The sequence below is a fragment of the Theobroma umbraticum genome, unplaced genomic scaffold, assembly GCF_002168275.2.
Source record: "Theobroma umbraticum cultivar Fairchild unplaced genomic scaffold, ASM216827v3 scaffold_743.0, whole genome shotgun sequence".
In the NCBI taxonomy this organism is placed as follows: domain Eukaryota; kingdom Viridiplantae; phylum Streptophyta; class Magnoliopsida; order Malvales; family Malvaceae; genus Theobroma; species Theobroma umbraticum.
In genome coordinates this window covers 108496-114708 of record NW_018397307.1, presented here as the reverse complement: position 1 = coordinate 114708, position 6213 = coordinate 108496, and the positions used below count along the sequence as shown (strand labels likewise).

At 33.0% G+C, this 6213-nt stretch overlaps 1 long non-coding RNA gene across 1 annotated transcript; it reads left to right on the top strand.

The window, feature by feature from the left end:
- Positions 1-2392: 2392 nt before the first annotated feature.
- Positions 2393-2931, top strand: LOC149526195 (uncharacterized). The gene is made up of 3 exons (XR_016352249.1): positions 2393-2508; positions 2585-2672; positions 2749-2931. It is a non-coding gene; the product is annotated as an uncharacterized LOC149526195 (long non-coding RNA).
- The last annotated feature ends 3282 nt before the right edge of the window (positions 2932-6213 follow it).

The following is a 6213-nucleotide window of genomic DNA, read 5'->3' as shown; positions in this document are numbered from 1 at the left end:
ATTATAAAACTATTTAAAGCTAGTAATAAGGCTTTTGAAGGCATGAGTGACTATTAATGGACTTTGCTTGCCAATGGATGGCTTTTCCTTCACATTTCTTGAGGTAGACATTGAATTATAATCTGTTTTAACGAAAAATATATTTTAAAGGTATGAGCAACTATAAATGGACTTTGCTTGCTATTTGATGGCTTTTCCTTCATGTTTCTTGAGGCAGACATTGAATTATAATCTATTTTAACAAAAAATATATTTTAAAAGCATGAGTGACTATAAATGGACTTTACTTGCCAATCGATGGCTTTTCCTTCATGTTTCTTGAGGTAAACATTGAATTATAATCTGTTTTCACCAAAAATATATAAAAAATAACTTAAAATTAATTATGAGATTATAAAACAATTTAAAGCGAGTAATAATGCTTTTGAAGGCATGAGTGACTATAAATAGACTTTTCTTATCAATAGATGTCTTTCGCTTCATGTTCCTTAAGACAGACATTCAATTATAATCTATTTTGATAAAAGAGTAAAAAAATTCAACTTAAGACTTTAGAAGGCATGATTGACTATAAATGGGCTTTTTATTAGCAATGGATGGGTTTTGCTTGAAGTTTCTTGAGGCAAACATCCAATTATCATCTATTTTAATGAAAACTGAAAAAAAATTCAACTTAAAATAATTTATAATATTATAAAGTTGTTTAAAGTGAGTAATAAGGTTTTTGAAGGTATGAGCGAATACAAATGGACTTTTCGTGTCAATGGATGGCTTTCGCTTCACATGTCCTGAAGAAAACATTCAATTATAATATGCTTTTACCAAAAATGTAAAAAAATTTAACTTAAAATTAAATATGAGTTTATAAAATTATTTAAATCGAGTAACAAGGCTTTCGAAGGCATAAAAGGCTATAAATGAACTTTTTTTATCAATGTATGACTTTTGTAACACCCCGTACTTTGATATGGTGGCTAATATAGCTTATTGGATACCAATTGAGGTTAATTAAAGTGTTTAAGAGTGTTGAAGGGTGAAAGGAATATTTGAGAATAAAAAATTTTGTATGCTACAAAATACTAATAAAATAATAATATCTTATTGAGGTTGAAGTTGTGGAGTTAAAAAGGTGCTATAGAGCTAAATCGGGGTAAAGTACGATATTTTGGAGCCCTAGAAGGGTAAAGGAAAATTTTAAAATAAAATAATAATTTTTAGATAAAAAATATTAAAATAATAATGATGTCAAATTGGATATATTACACGACGAATGCGCGATTTGTACAATTTGTCTAAGTGAAGAAGTGGAAGTAAGAAATGTTTTCAAGAAAGGAAGCTTTAGTGGGGCCCATGTGCCTTTATTAAATTAAGTGGGAAAGAGTAAGTATATATTTAAATATTATGGTGATATCTTGGTGAAGTATGAACTTGATATTTTATTTATACAAGTGTAAAGGAAGAAAAATAGAAAGGAGTTGAAATAAAGGAATGATGGGAGGACCCACTTAAAAAGAATAAGAAGTTGAGGGGTGGAATTGTAAATAATGAAAAGTTAAGAGAATATTTGATGTATATATTTGTATTAAGGAAAGCAAGATGAAATTCATGTAGGATGGAAGTGAAATGCAAGTGAGATTACTTAGCTTGATGGAATTTGCATGTGAAGTTATTATTACATGTAAATGATTGCATGTAAAAAGGATAAAGCTTAGTGGGGGACATGTGGGACCCCACCATGTGAAAGTTGACAAAGAGAAAAATGAACAAAGAACAAAGAGTACTTAAGTGAAAGAAAACCATGGTTTGGCAAAGATAGCCCATGGTAAATAAAGTAAGGTTGGTAATGTGATTTGATAAGAAAAAGAAAGAATAATTTAGTTGCATGAAATCCTATTGGTTTTAAAGGCGGTAAAATAGGATTCAAAAGTAGAAAAATACATGAAGCCTTATTGGTTCGTAGGATGGCAAAGGATATTGGTAAAGGAAATGTGCATGAAACAATATTGGGTGATAAAGTGGCCAAATGAGGGAATGACAAATGGAAATTAAAGGAGATGAAATGAAATGTGAATTGGGATCAAATGAAAAGAAATGTTTCCATTTCCTTGGGCAATCCGCCCATGAAAGAAATAGAAAGGTAATTGGAAGTTTACAAGGTCATTTCAAGCCTATTCCTTATTATGTTCATCCATGTCAAAAGAAAGCAAATAAAGTGTGTTTTTCCTTGAGAGATGTACCCATTTGGAAGAGAAATGAAGAGAAAATAGCTTTGTGAGTGTTTCATTCTAGAGGAGAAAGAGAGTTGAGGGAAAAGGAACCCTAAGTGAGGGCTCAATTTTGTGAGATTTTAAAGCACCCGTGAGCTCTTTCTCTCTATTTTCCTATCATCAAGCTTCATTACTTCTAGGAAGTCATTCTTTATTGAGAAATATGGGTTAGATCTCATGGTAGCGAAGAAATATCAAGAGAAAAAAAACATGGATGATCTACGGGTTCAACCAAGTTATGGTAAGTAGAACTTTGATTTTGGTTATGGATTTCTTGGGGAAATGAGTTGGTAATTATATGAGAATGTTTGTGGCAGGAAAGGTCCTCCAAGATTTGAAAGAAATAGATGCATGCATGTGGGGTGATCTTAAAAGTATGGTGATTTTGAGCAAGACAAGTAATGGGTAAGTATTTTTAACCTTGAGATCATAAGTGGAAAGGAAAAATAAGATGTGCATTGATTGTTTATGCTTGTGGCAGCAATGGTGACCAAGGATGTGAAGAGATTATGAACTCTGTGTGGAATCCAAGCTAAAGACTGCAAGGTAAGTATAAAATGTGAGTACCTTATGTTGTATTGGCTTTGGTTGGTTGAAAGTATGTGGATTGCATGTTAAATTATTGTGAAAAATGTGATATTAGATTAAGGATTAATTGATTGAAGTGCTGCCCGTACATGTGTGTAATTAAATATATTATGTTTGAATTGTTGTTAAGAAGTGTGTAAATGAGGAAGGTTTGTTGTGGTGGCATACCGAGGGAGATAATGGGTGACTGGCAAGTAGAATTAGCTAGAGACATACCCAAACTGATAGTGACATAGTGTTTTGCTATTGTAAGGTAAGTAGAGGGTGCCTATTCCAAAAGTTCCATAAATGATATACGTATTGTAAACATTGTCAGTTTTCTTTAAATGCATTGTGGAAAGCATGAATTGCAAGAAAATGATAGGTGGTGTAATGACCACTCCCCGATCACTACCAGTGTCTAACACTTTTGGGAGAACCTGCCAAGTCTAGAACAAGCCTTATTAGAAACTCTTAGTAATTCGCTATACTCATTCCACCATTCCGTGTAATTGCTTTGAATCGAATAGTCTTTTGTCATATGAGTTGGAACAATAGTAATAATAAATTGACTTAACTTTTGCTCACCATAAACATAAGAATACATTAAAGTCTATAATATTCAACTGAACATTTACATTAACACTATTTACAATTAACTTATACTATAATCGACTTGACCTCTAGCAGCAGAGTGATTCAGAATAAGGTGCTATGAGATGCCTTTGCCTATCCACGGTAGACAATAAATGCTGATGAATGGATGCTAGGATGATTACTATCTGCGAAAAAGGATATAATGTAACAACCTCTGACTCGATCATTACCGACATCTAAGACTTGCGAGTAAACTCACCAAATTTGGAACAAGCCTAACTTGAGATTCCTGTTAATTAAATCAAATATGCTTCTACATATATGATCGAACTGCAATAATGATGTTATTGTTTACACAGTCTAGATAAATACTTGCGATTAGTACTTCTCTACTAGATGACACTATTCTATGTCCACAAACTTCCACCAATTTAACATTAGACTGACTGTTCATTACTCAACCCCAAAGTCTTTAGATACATACTTATTTGTTAGATTAACAATTTTACAAGTCTAGCTATTTACATAGCACGACTTCTAGGCAGCAAAGCGACTCATAGTAGAAGTTTAAGACATGCCATTACCTATGTTGCAACGAGTCAAGATACGCTAGATAACATGCTTACTATGATCAATTATCTGCAAAAAGAAATAAGGGGATGAGTCTCACAGGCTCAATGATCATCAACTCCGTGAGTAGGGTGTAGATGGGAAACAAGCAAAAGGCAAAGAATTTGAACGTTAAAAACATAAGAATATATAAACAATTTAGCTTAAAGAGGAGATGTGTGCCTTGTATGTATCAGATAATTATTTCAAATCGTACATACATATATATATCAAATTCATTGTGAATAAAAGTTTCTACTATTGAAACTCTTTTTATAATTTTACCTAAGTCAAACTCATATATACATGCATGCTCTCGTAAAATTAATCATGATCAAAACTCTTATGCAAGTTCTTAAATCACCTCATATGTGAGGGATTAAATCCATGTCATTTATAAATAGGGAAGCTGTCAAAAATCTTATAGTTCTCACCATACATAGGAATACGAGTGAAAAACCCTAAAGAGATTTTACTCTCGAGTATGTAATAAAATAAAGAACTTGTGGACCCATTTCCATGCAATAACATTCAGGAGCCCCATTCCATCGGATCCCATAGCCATGGTAATCTCAACGATGTTGGTTGACATCGAAGAAATTAAGCGGTCACAACCGCATATATCACTGGTGGCCTAGCCATGCATATATATATCATAGGCTGTGACTCCCGTCACACTTATTTGCCCGTTGGTGATCCAAAGCTTATTTCAAAACCATTTCCGAAACGTTCAACATTGTAACATGATGAAATCCCTTATGCAACTCTATAACGTAACACCTTCGCATGAGTTTGAAACATCAACCTGCATGGTGAATATATATTTTATTCATGAATGCACATCACACAATCTATAAGGCACATTTTGATAGAAACCATATCAAAAACCTTGTTTCCCGATTTATAAACCTTTTTTACGTATATAGCTTATATATGTATATAATTAAAGCATTTTCAAATATTTAAGCACCCACAAAATACCTATGATTTCTACCTGCTTATGCTTTTCACAACTTTGCAATTAAAGTAAATCAACATGTATATATATACATAGTTATGAGAATTTTAAAATGAGCACGCCCTACTCACCTCATAATAGTGGGACACTATGTCGCTATTAATTTGAGTGCGTAAATAACTAATACTACTTACCAGTCACAGGTTACCTTGTCCGGCATGCCACCCAACACACTTCCCTTACTTATACGCATCCTAGCAACCATCCAAATCCAATTCACTTAATTGTACGTATGCATGGCAGCAATTCAACTAACAATTCCTTATCCAAATTTCATAGTTAATCCCATGCTTATACAATCATACATGGCAGCAACTTTACCAAAGAAATCTTATATCTTTGCATGCATAATTCTTATCTTTTATTTTCTTCAACATTACATCCTCACGTAACAATTGTCACAACCTTTATAGACATTCTTTCTAACCCACAATCATATAGCATAAACAATCAAGGATTAAGCCACAATTGTCTTACCTTTCCTCAATAATTCACTTGATCTAAAACCAAGAAATCTCAAGCCCCTTGGTAGCAAAATCTCACATTTCTTATGATTCACCAACATACCCAGTTTTTCTTTTGCTGCCACAAACATCTCCACACAATTAGTAAATCATTTCCTCAAGAAATCATAACTAAAGTCAAAGTTCTACTTACCTTCCTTAGCTTTTTCTTCTTTCTCCTTTCTTTCTTTCATCTTTTCTTTTCTTCTTCATTTCCAAGCCGATCTTTTTTTTTTCAAGGTGCGGTTTTTATCTAAAGGCAAAGATATTTGTCATTCCTTTGGTGTGGGTGGATTCTCCCAAATGCCCCACCACTCAAATTTTTTTCCTTTTCTTCTCTCATGGCAGCTTGTCCAAGGTTGGTTATTTTGGCAATTTCCTCATTCTTTACATGTGGTTAAAATTGCAAGTCAAAAACCTTTTGGACTTTCCACCGCCACCATCATTGACTATTGTTTCTTCCATTATATTCTTTTCTTTTCTCTTGATTTTTTTTCCTTGCTTGGGTGGATTCCCAAGGCTTAATGGCTCTTGCTATCTTTTTCTTGTACTTTATATGATAAATTACAAAACAAAAAAGCTTCCACCCACCACCTTGTATTACCATTCTTTTTCCTAGACTACTTTATTTCATGCACTACATTTACTTCAT